We start from the raw sequence: 23,719 nt of genomic DNA, 5'->3' as shown, positions 1-23,719 counted from the left end.
AACACTTCATTTTATAATAAACAATAGAAAATCATGTCAAACATATACTCGCCCTCTATGATATGTTTTTTCATCGTTTTTTTTTTATACCTCAAATATCGCGTAAGACATTTTTTCCAATAATGCACCGACACGCTGATGTGAAACTTTCATTTTTCCCCCATCAATAAAAATTTTTTTTTTTTGAAGTTAACGTTTGTTTGCATAAAAGCCAGATGAGTTTACCAGTCCAACGAAAATATATAATCACTATAACGGATGAAATATTGTGTTTGATAGATGAAAAATTCGATTTGATGGCGGTGATGTGGACTGTTTTTTTTTATTTTGAAATATTTATTTCAATCTGTCAAAAACTGGAATTTTTTTAATAGAGTTTAACGTTCGTATGTTCTATACTGCTTTTATGTCGAAATAGAATCAATGTAGGGGCAATAGAGGTTTAAAGTAGGTTCAATTTATTTACTATGTAGAGCAGAAGTAGGTTCTATTAGGTACTTAAGATCAATTACGGTTTAAAGTACGATTTTATTTTAGATTCAAAGTAGGATCAACGTAGTTTAAAGTAGTTTTAATGTAGGCTCAATGTAATGACAAACTAGGTTTAAAGTATAAGCAACGTAGATTTCACAGAAAATTAAAAGGCATTAAAATAAGCTGCAACGCTTATTATTTTAATCCAATTTTGCTGATTTTAATACCAAAATGGATTAAAATAATAAGCGTTGCAGCTTATTTTAATGCCTTTTAATTTTCTGTGTTAATTTAGAACCAAGGTAGGGTCAAAGTAGACTTAGTGTAGGTTCAAAGCAGTTTTAATGTAGGATCAATTTACTATATATAGGTGCAAGGTAGGATCAAAATAGATACATTGTGGATTTAATGATGGTTCAAATTAGATTTAATGTTGTTTTTAATATAACAGCTGCGAAACGTTTATTCTATATTTTAAATTATAAAAGTTTTCAATACAGCAATAGCATTCAATTGTATCAATACACAAAAGAATATTGAAGGTTATATTAGAATTTAATTGTGTTTGTGAAAAAGAAATGGTGACATTTTGAACGACAAGGGTAGATTTAGTCAAGCAAGATGTTAGACAAGATTGCAAAGGAGCATGTTTGAGAGCAAAAGTTGAACGGTGGCAGTTTGTGAACGACGTTTAACGCCTCCGCGCAAACCTCGCCTTTCTGCTTTTCCATGTGATGCCGGCATTCTTCTTCTTCTTTTTCGCCTTCCTCTCTCTCTTTATTTATATATACCTCCCTCTCTCTTTCTCACGTGTGCACAAACACACATTTCCGAGAATGACTCACCTGAGGCCAAAGAGTCGAATACACATTTCTCAAATGTTTCTTTGCCATTTGCACGAAAACTTGGCACTTGACTCATTATAATGACTTGCCACACATGAATTGTCCTCAAAAATACACATCATCATCATATATGAAATGCAAAACAAAGCTTCATTTACATTTAAAAATATCCAGTTAATTTTACTAATCTTATGTTAAAGGTTTTTAAATGATGAAATTTAAATTAACATTTCGAAACTAATATTTTTTATAAAATTAATTATACGTAAGATAACTAAAAAAATTGGAACGCCTGGTAGGATTTTTAGTCAGTATTATTAAAATCAGGATTAAAGTTATATATATATTTGTAAAAGAACATATGTTCTTATATGTATTAGAAAAACACTGTGATAAATTTAGGGAGATGTAATTGTCTCTTGGTGATTCAGAAGTGTGTCAAATTGTGTTCGATGACCTCATCGTATAATATAACGTTTCCTCCCTCGCATCTATATATATGCGTATATTCCTGCAGTTGCCGCAGCCTTGTGCATTATTTGGAAAGCGCCATCCTTCTCACAATTGCGATATATAGCTGCGCCCGTACTACATTTACATCGTCACATATGGCAAGCGTCCAAGTTTGCGATATAGCGACGATTCTTCCTAAACACATATCTTTTCTTACTTCCGGTTTAATCCACAACGGCTTATTTCCCTAGATCGAATTCTATTTTACACATACATACACCGACAATTCTGGCTTTGTATTTCTAAAATCAAAATATAAAAATCCTTTTATTTAACGGTGCAGAAATTTTGAATGGGCCCTGGCAAGGCCCACGACGGGAAGTCCCAAATCAGCATTTTAGCCCGATTAAAACCGGGGCCCCAATATAGGGCCTGATTTGTCCCCGGTCGGGTTCCTTGTTTTAACCAGGTCAGGGCCAGGTTGGCGAATTTCTGCACGGGAGGGAACCCTATTAGGGCTTCTTTAAAGCCTTATTTCGATTAAAACCGGGGCCTGATGTGGCTCCAATTCCCTTTTTCTGCCAGGTTAGGACCAGGATGGCTAATTTCTCCACAGGTATATATTTTTCAACACTTTGTGAATAATTATAAATAAAAAAAAATAAAGAAATTTCTTAATAAAAGAAACTGAAAAAAAACAATAATTTTGGGATATTATTTGTTTTTGTAATCTCAGTTATATATGCTTTGGCGCGATATATGGCAAATGAGAGTTCTTTTTTTTCGTCTGGGTTAAATTTCTCAACATTTTTTCTTCCGTCACCTTCTCGGGCGTCCAATTACTTCTTCTACATTTCAACTTTGCTTCAGAAGTTCACCTGTCCCATACTCTTTACTGCAAATGTGCTTATTAACGTCAGCCGACGAAGTAAATGCGCTAATAACTTCTCGTTTCTTGTCGCGTTTATGTCGGAACGTGACTCTTCCCATTTGAATTGGTCACTACTCGCGTACATATAAACTCAGTTGTAAGTGCCCTCTCTCTCTCTCCCTCTATTCTCGCAATATCACGTCTCGCAATGTCCTCGTTGTTATACTATAAGCGATAATTGCCACAAAAATCTTAATGGTAACACTTTATCGCCTCGAGAATTTTATTTCTTATTCGCAATTATCCAAAATTGGCACAGAGATTTTATCATTATATGTTCGCTTACATTATTATATTTGTATTCGAAATTCGCAATCTCTTCATTACTTTAGATTACAAACGAAGCCCTATTTTGGTTAAAATTGATTTAAACCGGGGCCACACTAGGCCCTGGTCAGGCCCCGGTTTTAATCGAAATAGGGCTTTTTCTGTAGCCCTGACCAAATTTAGTGTTTCATATTAATTTGGAGCCAGATTATAAAACCAGGGCCTGATTAGGGCCTAGTGTGGCCCCGGTCCGGTTCTCTGTTTGATCCAGGTCACAACCAGATTGACGAATTTCTGCATTGATGTTTATCTTTATACTTATAAATTCGTACAATAATTCTCCAACTTGGCCCTGACCTGGATGTAACAGGGAAACCACACTAAAATCTGATATGGCCACGTTTTTAATCGATTTTAATTAGAGTAAAATAGTGTTTCTTCTGTACGGTATCGTATTTATAGTGTTTCATATACATATTTGGGGCTTCCTGTTGTGTGCCCTGACAGGGCCCTGTGACAGTATAATTATAATCAGTACTGTTAATTATAAATTTTACAATATTTACAAACATTGACGGTAGTTGAAATTTTTTTATAATATAAAAGATTTAATGATAATAAATTACAGCGACTAATATGAGAATTAAATAAATTCTCATGAAGATATAGTAACGATAGAAGAAGAGTATTAATAAGATCCAGGAAAAATTAATTATCCAATTTTACGAGACTATTTTATCGACTTGAACGTCATTTAAAGTCGAGAGACATGATGCGGAACCATCTATACAATGTATATATAGGAGCATTCCTTTAACGGCTTAATGAATAGGAACAGGCTTTGAGACCATATATAAAATTCTATTCGCTCATAGATATTTGCACGTGTGTTGTACCTATGGCGCCAGTCGAGTGTGAATGATAGAGAATTTTCTGCGCTAATGCGTCTGGAAAGACTACAACATTGCATCTCTTAATTTTAATAGTTTTCACGCGGCAAAAGCACATCTCGCTTCATATATGACATTCGTAAAGTACTTTAAGATCTATATGGATGAAACTTGATATATTGTCGTTAACCACAGGTAAAGTACTTTTTTTTAAAAAAAAAACACAGACGCGTTTTACCTCAGATAACATCTTTAATGATACACTAATTTCCCTCTTTAAAAACACGCGCGCACTTTATGTTTTGGGATTTATTATCGCATATGTTTAAAACGCGCGCTTTATAATATGCTTTTGATATATGAGCGAGGTTTGGAAACTTATTGTGTGTATACCTCTCGCACTCTATGGGGCTTTTAGAAAAGTGGGTCATAGGACATTCTTTTTTTCCCCAAAGTATGTTTTTTAGAATATATATAATTTATAACTTTGCTATAAATCCACACCGTGACTGTTTTGTGTAATAATAAATTTTAATTCTGTAAAAATTATATAGGAATAACTATATTGATTTGAGAACAAAAAAATATAAACAAAAAATAACCGTTTTTTTGGAAAAAGACGGTATTAATTTTTCATTTTAGAAATTTCCCCCACTTTGCTTTATTTTAAATGGGGCTTTGTTCAGGACCTCGATAGTTTTCCCTATTTTGAAGAAGTGAAAAAATAATACCTGTCTAGAAATTGAAATGGGGTCCACGCCAGTTTTCCCTATTTGGCCCATGTCAGAGAAACTGACCAGCACCCGTGACGGTATTCCTGATTAATGACCTATTTCGGGAAAACTGATCAGAGCCTTGTTAGTTTTCCTATACAGTACAGTATTCTTAAAAATTGACTTTATTTACATATTAAAATAGGGATAACTATCGAGGCTCTGATCAGAGCCCTATTTTAAATATATAGAATTTTGTCCGAAAAATAAATGCCAAAGGCTCAAAGAAAAAGAACAACACTATCATAATTCCCGGGTCATAGATTTTTAACTAATTTTAATTTTTAACAACCAAAAAAACATTTATCGTTAATGTTAAATTATTATTGCCAAGGTATATTCTTATTAGCAATATAATCCGTTATCAGTTACGTGACAGTGAGATGAAAGCGTAAATGAATTTATTATAGTGAGTGGTTAGCATAAAGCGAGTCTAAAGATGTAATCTCAGAGAAATTAAGAGGAGCACGTGGTTGGAAAATAAATATGAGGAAAAAAAAATAGAAAAAGCTTTCTTCTTAATGTGAATAAGTATCGAAGAAATAGCGTGGTTGTCGTGCCTCGAGTTCTTAAACGACAGGAACATGCCGAAGGTGGAGATATTTTCCATTTCTGCATTCATCAAGAAGGTTAACCTTCTCTCTCTCTCTCTCTCTTAGTTGCTACTGCTTCTTTATTCTTCTTCTTCTTCTTCATTTTCTGATGTTTGCCTCTTCTTGTATGGAACTCGCACTCTGCGTGACTTGTCGGCACATATTCCACCAGTAGCAATTCACAAACTCGTAATAGAGCCCTTCTCTCTTGTCTATATAGGCAAATTTCAGTAATTACTGCCATTCCAATGTATTAATTCTCACCCTTGAGATTAGACACGTCGTAAACATAACATGTATTGTGGCATGGTATTTGATAAACAACTCGCGTATATATCGAATTGAAGGAAGCTCTTAGAGTAAAATAATTACCGTTTTGTTTGGGAACAGCTCTATCTAGTTTCTATCTAGTATCTACCTCGTTCTCATCTGGTTTTAACCTAGGTCCTACCAAGTTTCTATCTAGGTCTTACCTAGTTTCTATCAATGTTCTACCTAATTTCTCTCTAGGTTCTACCTAGTTCCTATCTAGATTTTACGTAGTTTTTATCTAGTATCCATTTATATTCTACATAGGTTTGTATCTAGTTTGTATCTATTTTCTCTTTAGATTCTACCCAGCTCTATCTAGTTACCTACTAGTTCTTTCCAGCTTCGTTACCATTTGTTTTTAACGTAGGTCCTACCAAGCTTCTATCTAGGTCTTACCTAGTTTCTATCAATGTTCTACCTAATTTCTCTCTAGGTTCTACCTAGTTCCTATCTAGATTTTACGTAGTTTTTATCTAGTATCCATTTATATTCTACATAGGTTTGTATCTAGTTTGTATCTATTTTCTCTTTAGATTCTACCCAGCTCTATCTAGTTACCTACTAGTTCTTTCCAGCTTCGTTACCATTTGTTTTTAACGTAGGTCCTACCAAGCTTCTATCTAGGTCTTACCTAGTTTCTATCAAGGTTCTACCTAGTTTCTCTCTAGATCCTACATAATTTCTATCTAGATTTTACCTAGTGTTTATCTAGTTTCTATCTAGGCAGTACCTAGTATCTATCTAGGTTCTACACAGTTATGTATATAGTCTCTATCTAGAATCTACCTAGTTATCTAGTTCCTATCTAGGCTCTACCGAGTATCTATCTACTTTCTACATAGTTTTGTCTCTAGTTTCTATCTAGGTCCTACTTAGTTTTTATCTAGTTTCTATTTAGGTTCTGCATAGTTTCTATTTAGGTTCTACCTAGTTTCTATGTAGATTTTACCTAGTTATTATCTAGTTCCTATCTAAACCCTACCTAGTTTCTATGTAGATTTTACCTAGTTATTATCTAGTTCCTATCTAGACCCTACCTAGTTTCTATCTAGCTTTTACATAGTTCTGTATCTAGTTCCTATTCAGGATTTACCTAGTTTCTATCAAGTTCCTGCCTCGTTTCCATCTAGTTTCTGCATAGCTTCTACCTAGTTTCTATCCAGTTTCTGTCTAGTTTCTTCAATAGAGATGAGGTAAGCTGGCCGCAGTACCTCTTCAGGACCATATTTGAATTTCATGACGCGATGCAGAAATTATCTCACTTTGCCCTATTTGAAATGGGGATTTGATCAGGGCCTTGCCAGTTTCTCCTATTTGAAAGCAATTTAAAGAAAAACTGACATTGATTATGACAAATCAAGAGTGACTCGACGTGCTTCTATATATGTATATAATATCAATATATCGCTACCGAAGCGTGTCTTTGAATAATTCAAATATTAGATTTTATCGCAATCTAAAGACTATCAGAATCAGTCAATAATTATATATATATATATTATTAGAAGCCAGACAATTGTGACATTAAAAATTAATGTCTATCTCTTTGAACATGGATAAGGTATTTTTATATTATTCTATATTTGCAATAAATTCTATTAATTACAAATTACAATTGACGGTAATTTTTTTATTTTAATTTCGGAAAACAAAATATAAATATCCTACTCCGTATATGTTAAATCTAATTTGATTTATAATATGCTCATCACGTTTTATGCAAATAAATTGGTAAAAGAGGGATGATGGAAAATGCAAAAGCATTATTCTATGAGGCATCGTATATAATATAACGGGGATGCCAGCTGGACGTCGGCGCCGCGACGTCGCTTATATACGTCCTTGTTTTGTAAAGACGCCTGTACAACGTCGACGTCTCGACGTTCGTTCGAAAGCTCTTTTGCCCTCTGCCTCTGTTTTCCAACACATTTCCCACTTTACCCCACCACCCATTTCAACTCAGAGCTATTCTCCCAACAGACAAATACGTGCAGGTGTTCCGCGGGTGGAATGGAAATGGACCGCGCGTTTCGTTATATGCAGTATAGTGTGTCTCGCTTCAGTCCAAAATGATTATCTTTTCCCAGCTGCGCGACAGAATGAAAATAACTTTTTGCATTCGAGTCACATCACACCAAAAGTTTCTAAGTTGGCAAAAAAAAATATATATGCGTATATATAATCAGTCTAGGGATTTTTGATATCTCGAAAGTTTTTCCGATTTTTTTTTTTTTGACTTTTTGTAGATTTAATAAAGGTTTAAATCAGGTCTGGTGTTGCTTTAATGTAGGGCTAATGTGGATTCAATAAGGGTTCAAAGTAGGTATAAATAAGTTTTAAATTAGGTTCAATATAGGTATAGGTTCAAATTTGGTCTTTTATAAGTTCAATCTAGGTCCAATATCGGTTTAAATTAGGTCTAATATACGTTCAAAGTAGGTTCGAAGTAGATTCAATATAGGTTCAAAGTAGGTTTAAGTAAGGGCCAATGTAGATCTAATGAAGGTTCAAATTAGATCCAAAATAGGTTGAAACTAGTTTCATGATATGTTTATTGCAGACCTGATTATGTTTTAATGTTGGTCCAAGGTAGGTTTAAAGTAGTTACAATTAAGGTTTAAATAAGGTTCAAAACGGGTTCAATGAATGATTTTTGTCAAATTCTGCTTCGAATCGAATAGTTAGTCATGTGTCAATCAGTGGAAAATAATAAAAAAATAATTTCAGTTGTTTTTCATTTGTAAACGAAAAAAGCGAACAGTTGATAAAACGCGCGTCGTGGAATAAAGTTGAGATTGAAAATCGTGTCCATTTCTTGTTGGACATAAGTCGAAGGTAAAAGATAGCTCTCTGAAGGTAAAATACACTCCAGACGCTCTTGAATGTACAAGAAATATATATATATATATATATATATATATACTAGAGGGGCTACGCCCCCCTGCGCGCTTCGCGCGCCAACCCCCCTATTTTAATCATTTTTTTTTAATTTTCCATTGATCTTATTTTTCCAAATGAACCACCTATTTCAAAGAATTATTATTACAAATTCATTGAAATCTGAATAAATATTATTAAAATTAAAATTATTAAATTTTAATTAATAAATTAATTAAATTAATAATTAATAAATAATTAAATAAATTAAAATCGACATTAAGAAATTATTCTTAAAAATAATTTCAATGAAATTGCCTAACAACCAATAAATTATTAAAAAGTCTTGAAACGAACATAACCTTTAAATTCAAGTCATTTTTGGCGGAAACTCCACCTTCACTTGCGGCTATATTGAAAGTCTTGAAATTTACATAACCTTAAAATTTATGTCATTTTTGGCAGGAAATACAGAGAGAGATGAGAGAAGGGGGAAGGACTTACTGCTTTATTAGGATCTTAAAACAAACATAACCTCAAAATTTAGGTCAATTTTTGGCGGAGGAGGGGAAATGAGAGGAGGGAGGGGGGACTTGCGGCTATATTCAGAGCCTTGAAACGAACATAGCCTCAAAATTTAGGTCATTTCTGTCGGGGGAGGGGAGGGGACTTGCGGCTATATTCAGAGTCTTGAAACGAACATAACCTCAAAATTTAGGTCATTTTTGACGGAGGAGGGGAAATGAGAGGAGGGAGGGGGGACTTGCGGCTAAATTCAGAGCCTTGAAACGAACATAACCTCAAAATTTAGGAGGGGGGACTCCCCCCTTCTAGGTCAAGAATTCTTGAAACAGCGGCGGCGGCGGAGGCGGCGGCGGCGATATCTTTTTGTAATATAGGAAGATATATATATATATATATATATATATATAAAAGATAACCGATATCCTTTTTCACTTGTTGGCGACACGTTTTACAGGCAAATTCAGTCGCGCGGTAGAGGCAATCCAAGCAGGATAGTATATAGGATTTTCAAAAGCTTTGCGAGAGAAACACAACACCGCATGTGGTGTACATACGTTGAACTAAAAGATAAGACAAGCTTCGGCGGTTCTGTATACATATATATATATATGTGATCTTGGTAAAATAAAATTGTACTTTGCTCATCCTCTTTCATCTTTCCGTTCCATACTTTCTCTCTTTTTCTCTCGCTTGTTCTCTCTTTCTCTGTTTTATCTGTATTTCTTCCACCCCCTCTAAAAGAGAAAAGATGACTTCTCGACATGATCTCAAAATTCTTCCTCATGTGTGGGGGGGACCTCTTTCGCCGTTTCCCTGAAGAGTCTTGTTGTGAAACGCATGACGCGTGTGCACGAGATGCATAATAATGAAAGACAACTTTGCATATATGGTCATCACGTGAAGAAGTAATTTAACCACTTTTTTAGTTTTAAAAAGAGAGAGAGAGAGAGAGAGAGAGAGAGAGAGAGAGAGAGAGAGAGAGAGAGAGGAGGAAGGATATGAGTGTTTCAGGCAACCACAGAAATTGTGGACGAATATCAATTTTTCTTAGATTATATTAGAGAAAAAAAATTTGTCATCAAAATACACCCCTATTTAAAATTGGGCTCTAGTCAGAGCCGCGATAGTTTTTCCTGTTTGAAAAAATTAAAATAAACTAAGTTTTTAACATTATACCTGACAAGTTCTAGTTTCTACTTAGTTTTTATCTAGATTCTACCTAGTTTCTATCTAGGTCCTACCTAGTTTCTATCTCGATTCTAACTAGTTTCTATCTAGGTTCTACTTAGTTTCCATCTAGGTTCTACCTAGGTCCTACCTAGTTTCTATCTAGGTTCTAAATAGTTTTGTATCTAGTTTCTACATAGTTTGTATCTAGGTTCTACGTAGTTTCTGACTAGATTTTACCTAGTTTTTCCATCAGATGTAAGGAAATCTGACGTATCTCCTTAGGATTAGATTTTAATTGATTACACATAGGTATATATAAGATGCATATTAAATATTTACGGTTAATTTTTCAATATTGATGTGTACTTATAGTCGTTTCTACTTAGGGATAAAATAATTTCTACTTGGAATGAGTGAAATAACAATTATTTTAATAGCTGCAAATTAGAATAGTTTGAAAAATAACCGATTTAATTGAGGTTAATTTAGCCCTTTTAATGTATATATAAGGTATATGGGGAATCTCTCGCTAGTTTCCGAGTTACTGATTTGACCTTTTAGTTTAACGGGTTGGGTTCAGTGGCGTGTGAAAATCGTGCCGACGAGAAATCTCTCGAAGATGGGTAAGGAGTTCAAATTCCGGAGCACTTTTTTTCTCTCTCTTTTTTTCTTTCTTTCTTTCTTTCTCTGTCTTTCTTTTTCTCTTTTTTTCAAAATTCAAGAAAGCTATATACGAGCGAAAGTATCCAACGATTTTGCCGTTCACCGAAAATTTCCTTTATTTTTATTATTTGCTTCCTTTCTGTTTGCGGACATCGATAGCACACGTAAAGGGTTCAAGCCACGATCCAAATAGCTCGAATTTCCGGACCTCTTTGGCGCCAGTGAATCTATTTATCAATTTCCCAATACGCAATTCTTTATTCGCAAATAATTCACAGCTAACATTTTGAGATTAAATTTATCTTCTGAAATAAAAAAAAGTGATTTTTCAAATTCTAATGTTTTTTTTTGATTATTTTTTAAATTTTCTTTAACCAAATTTGTTCTTTTAGAATTTGATTTCTTTTTTTGCTCAATTTTAAAAATAGATTTCATTTTTCCGAAATATTCAACTTGATCTCTTGTTTATGTAAAATTTGTTGATAATCTGTATGAATAATATAAAATTAAAAATAAAATGTTCTCTCTTTCTTTTTTTTTTTTTAAAAAAAGTGAATAAATATGATTTTATTCGTGGAATGAACATTTTTTTTTTGTTATTGTTAATTCTTGCACATGTTCTTTTAACCGGAACGAATTTCAGATCACTCTCCTGCGTGTATATAGATTTCGCCAGAGTCATTACGACTCAACGAGTCAGTCGCGATATATTTATACGGGCAGAGGGCGCGCGGGCACATCTGTTTTCTGTGGGCACGTGTCCCCGAAATTAGAACGGAGTATCACAGAAATACGCGACACCCGCGCCAAAATATCCGATTTTCCAACCTTAGTATATAATATATTGTATATAGTGGGAGAAAGCCATTCGTTTTCTTGGAAGCTCTTGATAATTCCTGATGCATCATCTCTCTCAAAATTCTTACCCTTATTTCAGTATATATATATATATATTCCATGTGTTACACCGGAAATTTCAATCTGTACGAGAAACTTCGTATTTTCTAAAAATAATATTATTCTTTTCTAATTGAATTTTGCGGACATGGAAATTTTACAAAAAAAACGATTTGGAATAAATAAAAAATTGACGTTACTTACAACTGACGGTAGCAACAACTGACGGTAGTAACAACTGACGGTAGTAACAACTGACGGCAGTAACAACTGACGGTAGTAACAACAGGCGGTAGTAACAACTGACGGTAGTAACAACTGACGGTAGAAACAACTGACGGTAGCAACAACTGACGGTATTAACAACTGATGGTATTTACAACTGACGGTAGTTTTTCTTTTTTAATTTACAGTAGTTACAATTTATAGAAATTTTAATTGACAGTATCTATTTTTTTTAATGTTTTTTATCAGAAAACTTTTTTTTCTCTGAATAATAAATTAATCGTGTCAATTGTTTGCAGATTGAATAGCAATATTGACAATTTGCAATTACTCATGAGGTGTCGATCACAATATAAATGAAATTTATTTTATTTTTTATTTTGCTTGCAGACCCATCATCGACAATGGTAAACGATTCATCAACCGTATAGCAAGAGTCTGACAGCTCATAAAACTCCAGACATGTTGAATCGGTGAGTGTTATATATATATTTATATTCTATATATATATAAGTCTATAATATCGAAATAAATATAATTTTCCTTATATTTAATAATAATGAAAAAATTCTTATAACAAATTAACGAAGAAAAGATTGAAATAATGAACGAATAGAGAAAAATAATTGCGCATTTTTCGCAAATATGCGCATAAAATGAAAAATGACTCATGGAAAAAGTTGAAAAAAAATATATGCGCGAACTTTTAATTATTGTCATTAATAATAATAAGATGGAGGGTAAACGAAGACGTTGACCTTTTGGATTATTATTATTTTCTTTTCTTTTTTTTTTTTTGAATTTATTAATCGAATCGAATCGATCAACGTTTATATACACACACATACAGTTTCGTATTCCATATGTGCTGCGGCGATTCGATTCGCGTATCACACACGAGTCATTTTTGTTCATCGCTCTTCTCGAAAGTGTAATTTAAGTCCCTAGAGCTGATCCCAATTCCAGTTTATAATTTTTCGATGCCAGATGGAGAAAGATGCGAAAGTTGTTTGGAGAGGAGGATTTAAAAAAAATAATAATAATAATAATAAAAAAGTTGTTGCCGACAGTAGCGCCGAACCGAGATCGTTGAAACCGACAAGGTCCATATCAAAGTATATATATATATGCACTTGTGCCGCGATATGACGCAGATAGGCTGAGCAAATTTAATGGCGGTTACTTGATATCGCACCTCTTGCAGTTATTATACGAGAGCGGAATTGATTTTTCTTTTCGTTCTATTGCCATTAGCGTTATCTTTCTCTCTTTTTATTTAATTTAAAAATAAACATTACTTTCCTTTCGAGGGCGGGTACTATTTAATAATATACATATTTGAGTAAATTGTCATTTTTTCGGTTTTTTAAATACCATTTGTTACAACTGAACTCTTTAATTAAAATTTAACGGTAATTTTAATGTTAAAACTTACTTAAATTACAACTTACGGTAGTTACAGCTAATTGAATATTATAAATCCGAAAGTTTTATTTGAGAATTTTGAATATTATTTATAATAGTATTGAATTCAGGTGAATAAAAATTATATATATATTTAAGTAACACGCAAACATCAAATTTGCATATAAAATCATGATAAATAATTAACCAAAAAATTTTTAATAATTTTCATCTGAATAAAAAAAGGGAAAATTGAATTTAACACACGTGCGCCATATCGTACATTACAAAATGAAAAAAAAAATGATAAAGTATTATAAAATTTTATGTTCCGCGTTATTAAAAGAATATTACACTTTATTATAAAAGTGTGATGGTGTATATAATGTATATGTGAAATGCGCCAAATGGCATCATAAGTGGACCATCAAAAGAAGAACTCGCGAGAAGATTTGCACGCGGTCTGGCCAATTGAATGTGCAAAAGATGCATACGCACACATGTATCTATACGTGCGTGTATATGTGTGCGTTGTCGAAGCAAGCATGGAATGCAGCTTCGAGCCAAACTCAGTCTTGTTGACCGGCTACTGTATACACGAAAGAGAAGTCCTTTATCATCCTGGGACGTAAAACGAGACGTCGTAATGTGACTCGTTCCCCTTCCATCTTCATGTCGAAAGCATCTTTTTTTTTACCTCCTTCATATATATACTCCATTTCTTATCCCTCACTCGTTTCCATTAATTAATTGGCTCCTGGTCTCTGTAGCGAAAAAAAGACACACATACACAACCAAATGATAAAACTTTGATCGAATTCGATGCTTATCACTTTAATGAAATTACGTGTATTTTATTCCTCAACTTTTATTTGGGACGAATATGCAAATTTAAGAAGTGGAAATTAAGTTTGAGAAATGAAAAACATTTTTTGTTTGTGTATATAGGTATATATGTTTAAAATAACAGGATGTTTAAAGTTCATTACGAACTATTAACTTGTCTTAAAATACAAAAAATTTCATTTTGCCGTGATTGTTATACAACACGATAGTTGTTGCATCTGACGGTAGTAACAACTGATAGTTACTGCATCTGACTGTAGTAACAATTGATAGTTGTGGCAACTGACGGTAGTAAGAATTGATAGTAGTTGAAACAGACGGTATTTACAACTAATAGTTATTGCAACTGACGGTAGAAACAACTTACAGTTGTTGCAACTGACGTTACTTACAACTGAGAGTTATTGCAATTAAGGGTAGAAACAACTGAAAGTAGTAGCAACTGATAGTTATTGCAACTGACGGTAGTAACAACTGACGGTAGAAATAAATGATAATTGTTGCAACTGACGGTAGTATCAACTGACAGTAGTAATCACTGATAGTTGTTGCAACTATGGCGGTAGTTTAAACTGATAGTTGTTGCAATTGACGGTAGAAACAACTGACAGTAGTGGCAACAGATAGTTATTCCAATTGACGGTAGTAACAAATGATAATTGTTGCAACCGACGGTATTTTCAACTGATAGTTGTTGCAATTGACGATACTTACAACTGACAGTAGTCGCAACTAATAGTTATTTCAATTAACGGTAGTAACAACTGACGGTAGTAATAAATGTTAATTGTTGCAATTGACGGTAGTATCAACTGACAGTAGTAATCACTGATAGTTGTTGCAACTGACGGTAGTCTCAACTGATAGTTGTTGCAATTGACGGTAGAAACAAGTGACAGTAGTAGCAACAGATAGTTATTCCAATTGACGGTAGTAATAAATGATAATTGTTATAACCGACGGTATTTTCAACTGATAGTTGTTGCAATTGACGTTACTTACAACTGACAGTAGTCGCAACTAATAGTTATTCCAATTAACGGTAGTAACAACTGACGGTAGTAATAAATGATAATTGTTGCAACTGGCGGTAGTATCAACTGACAGTAGTAATCACTGATAGTTGTTGCAACTGACGGTAGTTTCAACTGATAGTTGTTGCAATTGACGTTACTTACAACTGACAGTAGTCGCAACTAATATTTATTTCGGTTAACGGTAGTAACAACTGACGGTAGTGATAAATGATAATTGTTGCAACTGACGGTAGTATCAACTGACAGTAGTAATCACTGATAGTTGTTGCAGCTGACGTTACTTTTAACTGATAGTTGTTGCAATTGACGGTAGTAACAACTGACGGTAGTAATAAATGACAATTGTTTCGACTGACGGTAGTTATATTTACAACTGTTAGTGGTTGCAATTGATGGTAGTAACCAGCACTGATAGTTCTTGCAAGTGATGGTTGTTTTAATTGATAGTTGTTGCAATTGACGGTAGTAAGAACTGACGGTACTTGAAACTGATGCGTCTTTAACAATTGACGGTAATTTGAATTGACGGTATAACAACTGCTACACATTGAATGATTTTGTTAAAAATATTATTTATAATTAATAGTATAGCTAAACAATCCTCTCTGTCTGCCTCTATTTTGACCTGTAATTTTTTACCTTCTTTCTCCTGGGATATGTTGTAATTATACATATTACAATATACATCTTTTATATATCGTTTAGTGTCGCGGGATTAATTAGATTGAGCTATTATGTAATTAAAATGACACAATGCCATGATCATGTATATATAGACTCGATCAGCTATATAATGAAATGCAGGCAATAAATAATCGTGTTAGTTAATCGCACATTTAGTCGGTATACTCTTAATTAATAATAATTAATGGAGAAGTCGAACTGGCTTGATCGAATATATACATGAACCTTGTTCCTAAGACACTTTGCGAGAGGCTCTTGTTTATTGGTCAGTTAATACGTATATATGTGTGACGTTACCACACTGCACGTCTTGGAAAGTTACGCATATGACCCTTAACGTGACCTCTGTCGCTATGTCATTCAGGTCAATGCTCCGTGAAATATTTATTTCGAGCATTTCCGCAAGTATTATTAGCAGCCGGTTAGTGTCTGACAATATAACGCCAGCCAAGAACGTACAACACACACTATGCCTTTGACTTACTTTATTTTCATTGTTTCTTGAACATCTAAATTGCATTGCAAAATTTCTTTTTTATTTTAAACGATATATAAGTTGACGGAATGTTGTTAAAATAATATTATGTTTAGATTTCAAAGTTTTAGAAACAATTTTTTATTGGCTACTTGTGATAACAATTAACTGCGTTAATTGACGGTAGTTACAACCGGTAGATTTCTATTATACAATTAACGAAAGTTTTTTTTTTTTTTTTTTTTTTTTTTGGTAAACATTTGATCGTTAAATTAAAAAAAAAAAATGAAAGTATTTTTTGTATACGATTACGCAATACTGGAAATAAAATTTCATGGTTTCGAATAATTCGAAGCGTTCGATTCCGCGGAATGAAAAGTTTCCCACGTGTAATATCCCCTTTCGCAAGGATGAAGATGAAAAACGAGGGAAAAATGTTGTCGCGCTTTTCACGTAAAAGCGACAAACTGTTCGAGAAGCACGTACACGCGAAGCGTTGTAACTTGATACCGTTAATGGCTGACAATTCCAATGTAGTACGGATGAATAAAAATATATACCACAGTTAAGGTGTCGGGGACAAAAACAGTGACTGGAAAAAAAGGTGTATATATATATATATATATATATATATATATGAGAAACCATTACTTGCAATGATTAGTACATATATATATATATATATGTTTACTAAGGAAACAGTGCGCGAGACAGCACTTAATTACTCTGTTCGCATGACATCATTAACCAGCCGATGATTATGAATGAACAATTATATATACAAGTACATTTCTGGTGTGACCTCAATTCAATCATGGGAAACTGCGCGAAAACGAAAATTTATTCCTCCTCCTGTCAAGTTTTCTTATACTTTCGCTTTTTTCAATTCAAAAAAAAAATTGTTTTCATTCAATTAATTACACGTTTCGTAAATTAAAACACGAGTTTGTTAGTACTATATAAATTAATCACGTGGGTCTTTGCACTTAATTAATTATATGCTTTTGTATTTTAATTAAAATGTTGATTTATATTGTTTGTTTTTTAAGGAATAAATTTGAAAAATTTCAATTATTATTCTGACAATTATCATTAAATATATTATACTATATATTATAATTTAAAAAAAAAAACTTTTAAATTGTAATTGCTGCGAATTAGAATTGAAAACTATCGTCAGTTGGATCTATTGTCAATTGTAATGAGAACTACCATTCGTTGTAATTACCGTCAGATGTATAACTATACTGTCACGGAGGCCAAAGAATATAAGAAAAAATTACATTCTTTTTGAGAATTTTTTTTTGCGGACTTAACATCTATAGAAAAACAAATAAAAGTTAAATTTATGAAGTGGATTATCAGCAAAAAAAAAATAAAATAAACACAAAAACGGAACCAGAAATTGTTAACTGTCACATTTGAAACATTTCTGTAATTGGAGATAAAATGTTTGTGCGTGTGTGAATGCGTGTCCTGAGTGCAATGTAAATGCATGCGGTGAGAGCATGAGTTTCCCTTATCTGAACTCTCGCGAGATGTGCCTATATACGTATATGGACCGACTCCTGGCGCCAGGATGACTATGTCGTGATTCATATTCTGTATATATATATATATATTTCCTATCTCCGTCAAAATCCTATATTTAGTTTAACATCCTCTCATTTTCCTTTCCTCCCTCTTATTTTATCATATACTCTTCTATTCATCTCCTCTTCTCTCTCTTTCTCCAATAGTATGTGCATCATGGCAGAAAATGTACAATTCATTATATTAAAGTTTAATGCAGTAGATGCCCTGTTCTGTAACAGCTAGTGTGCGGTTAATGTAATTCAGTCACGTAGAAAGGAATATAATAGCTTGGTCAACATGTCGCACTGTGTCCTGATACGGATATCCTGTCTCAAACCACCACGATTTACCCTGACTTTAATCCTTTTTCTCGCAAAAATTATGACCACCAAGAGAAAAATAATTTTACGAATTTCATCTTTTGCTTTTTTTTCCCTATATAAAAACTATGTCTGATGATGATAAAACTTCTCTCGTCAAGGATTTATGTTTTACAATTTAATTAATTAACGTTCAGGTTATAATGTACTATATATATATATATATCATAATTTTTTTTTAAGAATTACAAAATAAGCGTCGCATATACCGTCGCTTGTATATTTCTATTAATTTTAACAACAGTCAAATGTAACTCAATTCTAATAATAGTTAATTGTAACTACCGTCAATTGTAATTACCATCAGTTGTAACTATCCTCAATTGTTACTACCGTCAATTGCAACAACTATTAATTTTTACTACCGTCAGTTGTAAGTACCGTCTTTTACAACAATTATCAATTTTTACTAATGTCAGTTGCAACAAATCACAACTGTAACTACCGTCAGTTGTAGTAGAACACTGTCAAATGTAATTACCGTCACTTATAACTAGCGTCAATTATAATAGATGGTAGTTACAACTAACATTCTTTTTAATTACATTTAATAATAATTACAACTGACGGTAGTTACAACTGATGGTAGTTTGCTATTATACAATTGGCCAAAGTTACAACTGTCAGTTATTGCAACTCACGGTAGTAACAACTGACAATAGGTACAACTGACGGTAGTAATAAATTATAGTTGTTACAATTGATGACAGTAACAGCTGACGGTAGTAACAACTGACAGTAGTTACAACGGATGTAAGTTTTTAATTCTTATTGACGATATTTACAACCAATGGTAGTTTCTAATTATAATTGACAGTAATTACAAGTTACATTTGCCTGTATTTTAAATGACAGTACAAGTGGTTATTGTTTTTAATTCTGACTGACGGTAGTCACATATTGTTTTTTCCTTTTATAAAGAGAATAATTGCGATTGAAATTTCCATCTGTTTTACAAATGTTACAAAATGCATTTATAAAATTGTATCCCTTTTTGACAAATAAAAATTTAAAAGAATTATATTCCTATATATATATATATATATATATATATATATATATATATATATATATATATATATATATGTAATTAGTGTCAATCAGAAAAATGAAAATGTAGGCGTGAGTCCTCGAATTTTTTTCCCCATTATAAGTAAAGTTCACAGATATTAAATTTTTTTTTTTTTTTTTTTTGATCTACGGATTTATACCTGTCGCTTGTTGATGAAAATTATTCGTTATAAGGTTTAAAAATTGAGGAACGTGGGCGTGACATTTCCATAACAAGAGAAGGCTTATACATATGAGTGTCATAGATTATTTCTATAATTTATACATGTGTATGGAAAATTGGTGCGAAACTATTGAGTTGAGTTAGTGGGGTACATTAAAATAGGGGAAAGTGGGAGAGAATAAACGTGTGGCGCTAAAGACAAGACGAGGACATGTTAAGTAATCCAAGTAACTTGAGTATAAGACTTTATATGTAATTAGATACTGACACATGCTATATTCCTTTCGAATGTAGGCGCTTAGCATGATAAACAATTTGTTGAATAAATGCACACTGTGAATATATATGAATCAATTATAAATTGCGCATTGCTTTTATATTTTCTATTACTATATTTTTTCCAAAGATCAAAGATTTTTCAAAAAATAACAATTTTATCTTCAATTTTTTATTTTATTAATTTATAATCTTGACGGTAGTTGCAATTGATGCGGTAGTAACAACTGACAGTTGTTGCAATTTATGGTAGAAACAACTGATAGTTGTTGCAACTGACGGTAGTAACAACTGACAGTAGGGACAGCTGTCACTTGTTGTGATTGACGGTAGTAACAACTGACGGTAGTTACAACTGTCGCTTGCTTCAATTGACGGTAGTAACAACTGACAATTGTTGCAATTTATGGTAGAAACAACTGATAGTTGTTGCAACTGACGGTAGTAACAACTGACAGTGGGGACAGCTGTCACTTGTTGCGATTGACGGTAGTAACAACTGACGGTAGTTACAACTGTCAATTGCTTCAATTGACGGTAGTAACAACTGACCGTAGTAATAACTGACTAGTTACAACTGACGGTAGAGACAACTATCACTTGCTGCAATTGACGGTAGTAACAATACAGACGGACTTACAACTAACGGTAGTAAAAATTGATAGTTATTGTTACAACTGGCGGTAGTACAAAAAAATTGTTATAACTGACAGTGATTTTGTATTAGAATTAAAGATAGTTATAACTGACGGTAGTTACAACTGACAGTAGTTTCGATTGCAACCAATGGCAATTTTTATTACAACTGACGGTAGTTGCAACTGACAGTAGTTTCGATTGCAACTGATGGCAATTTTTATTAGAACTGACGGTAGTTGCAGCTGATGGTAGTTTGCTATATTATAATTAACAATAATTGCAACAGACGGTAGTTTCAACTGATGGTATTTTTCTATTAGAATTGACGATAGTTTCCACTAACGGTAGTTACAGTTTTTTGTAGTTTTCAGTTATAATTGTTTGCTATTTTTTTGCTATAACTAAAAATATTTACTACTGACAGTAATTTTTTTTTATTGCTTTTGAAAATAGTTACAACTGACGGTAGTTACAACTGATTAATATTGGTAATTGTTTTTTTTTTTTTTTTTTTTTTTTTTTTTAATTTTGAACAGTTTAGATAGTGAACTTTGTTGTTTGTAGTTTCTCCTATTTATTATTTTTTCTTTTTTTTCAGCTTTTGTTGATCTAGCTGTTTTGTGAGACGCTTTTTTCACGTTTTATTTAGTATGACTGACTTTTATATTAGAAATAGTCGCTGTCTATAAATACGTTCTAGTTTCATGATGCTTGAATTAAACATAAAGGCAGAGAGCAGGTGATTTTTAAGAGATTCACATGAGGGTCAGGTGTTACCAGAGTATTTGACTTTTCAAACATATAATATATTCAAGGCGATATAACACGTGTCACGTTTTTTTTTCGGTAAACACTATTTTTAAATAAAGACTAAATAATTAACAATTTTAATAGCACAGTCATGTTATATATTTTCTTGAACAGAATATAAAAGTGGAAGAGAATTAAATTAATTAAAAATATTAAATATTAGAATTGAATAGTTAAATATATTTTTAAATTTTTCATTATTTAAAAATTTTTGAAATAGTAAATAATTGTTTTTGAATTTTGCTTTCATATTTACAGATTTGTTTATATATAATGTGAGATAATATCTACTTTATATATATATATATATTGTTCACCTGTTGAAAAACAATCAACCATTATAATATGATTTATGTTTTAACAATTCTTAATTGACTGAGAAACCTGTTCTTATTTCGTTTAAAAACTATGTTTCCGGCATTGAGGAGAATCATTTACACTTTATCTACCATCTGTCAGATAAAATTGCTATATTCAAAGACTTTTAGCTCATCAATTTACAAATTGGCTCAGTTGTGTTATTTCATCGAAGAAAAAAACTAAATAATAGAATCAAGGAGAATTTATTTTTTGTCATTTTCTTTTGTTAAATGTCAAATAAAACTTTTAATATTTAACTTCTGCTGATGATAATAATAATGATTTTGAAAATGATTAATTTTTGTATGTCAAGGATAAATTTCATATTGTTCCTAATCAGAAAAACACGAGTTCAAGAAACTATAGTTTAGTGTGATAAAATTTTTGTTTAGATATATGTCAATTTTATATTTTAATTATAATAATATGACAGTTGTTTTCATTGTATCGAATTCAAAATTGAAAATGGTATAACAATAAAAATGAACATTTTCAGCAGATGATACGCTCGAATTCCATGTGGAGAACATGTGGCACGTTTATTGATCATTATAGTTTCATGTGTCCGTCTCCATGCCCCAATTTGTGTCCAGTTTCGAATCTTTAAGCCATGTGCTTTATTTCCTTTTGATAGGGCGTTCACTTTTTATTCAATAATATATATAATGCCTTACAGTTGATCGCACCCGTTTCATCAGACGAAAATTTTACAATTCTTTGGGGATATTTAGTTCGTATTTGCAATATGTATTCAAATACCACAGAATCGTTTGTAATTTGTTAGATTGGTGATTTCATTTACTAGTATTGGCAAAACTTACAATTGACGGTAGTTACAATTGACGGTAGTTACAATTGACGGTAGTTATTATTGAGAGTATATTTTAACTGTTAAAATAAAATGCGAAGGATTTTATTTTAGAAATTATTTCTTAAAAAAAAAATTTACATGTTTTTGAAATATAGAAAATTTTATTTTTTTTATGTTTGGATATAAAAAATTATATGAATAACTCAACATAATAGATTGAACACGATAAATGTCCCCGATTTTAACACAAGTCTTGGCCCTTTCGAGTCATTTCACCCTAATTTCCTGTGCGCGTGTTGCTCGCGTGCTCAGATAGTTTCCGGTTCCGGCGTGTGTGCGCTTATACACACACCGATGTAGAATATGCTCACGTGCTCGCACACGCCTGCACCTCTTTATTGAGGGGTTGTGTGTCTTTGCTTTTACAAATATATAATAGTCGCATGCGTCTTATTCTCATGATTTTTCAGATTGACTTTGATTTTTACAAAAAAAAAAAAATGAACAAATTATTTATATTTTTGTTTACTATTTTTGTATTCGCATTAAAAATTTATAGGATAATGACGATTTTGTTGTTGTTTTAAATTATTATTCATAACTAGTAATTATTAATAATTACAACCGACACGGTAGTCACAAGGTTGTTTTCTATTTCAATCGAGAATAATTACAACTGACGGTATTTACAGCTAAATGTAGTTTCAGTTACAACTACAACTGAAACTAAAATCAGTTGCAACTACCGTAATTATTGTAGATTGAAATAGAAAACTATATATAGTTGTGACTATCAGTGGAAGTATATGAAAGTTGATTCTTTAATTTTTTTTTAAGTGTAAATAGCAAAAAAAAATTAATTAACATATCTTTAAAAGATCATTAACAAATTTAAAATCCCAATTAGGAAAATACGTTATCAGTAAAATGTTTTTACGTCAATTTTTAATGTGAGAATGTGCGTATTAGAGACTTGCACCTGACGCGTTGAGGGCTGGCCACCGCCTCTTTCGTCGTAGATTATACACTTGCGATAGAGATGTTAATGATCGTGAATTGAGACTGAAGATACATCGACAAATGGCCAATGAAAATAATTACCCCTTTTTGTTGATCAAACCCCTGCTCTGTTCCTTTCGATTGTTCCCCTCTTACGAGAATGGTAAAAAAAAAGTTAAAAGTAAAAAAAACAGTGGAAGCTATATATGTATATATATATATAAATGAGCAAAGTGCCAATGGCGATACCTTGGCTGGTGCTTCATACCCATAAATTTTAGCTCTGCGAAACTC

At 32.4% G+C, this 23,719-nt stretch overlaps 1 long non-coding RNA gene across 1 annotated transcript in view; it reads left to right on the top strand.

The window, feature by feature from the left end:
* Nucleotides 1-23,719, top strand: part of LOC127282193 (uncharacterized) — a 150,359-nt gene that overhangs the window by 115,399 nt on the left and 11,241 nt on the right. The window contains exon 10 of the long non-coding RNA XR_007843168.1: nt 12,286-12,368. This is a non-coding gene — a long non-coding RNA (uncharacterized LOC127282193). The remainder of the gene's footprint in view (nt 1-12,285; nt 12,369-23,719) is intronic.

Source organism: Leptopilina boulardi, unplaced genomic scaffold, assembly GCF_019393585.1.
Source record: "Leptopilina boulardi isolate dan_hultmark-lab unplaced genomic scaffold, ZJU_Lbou_2.1 LbouV2_291, whole genome shotgun sequence".
Taxonomy (NCBI): domain Eukaryota; kingdom Metazoa; phylum Arthropoda; class Insecta; order Hymenoptera; family Figitidae; genus Leptopilina; species Leptopilina boulardi.
This window is presented reverse-complemented; position numbering and strand designations above follow the sequence as displayed.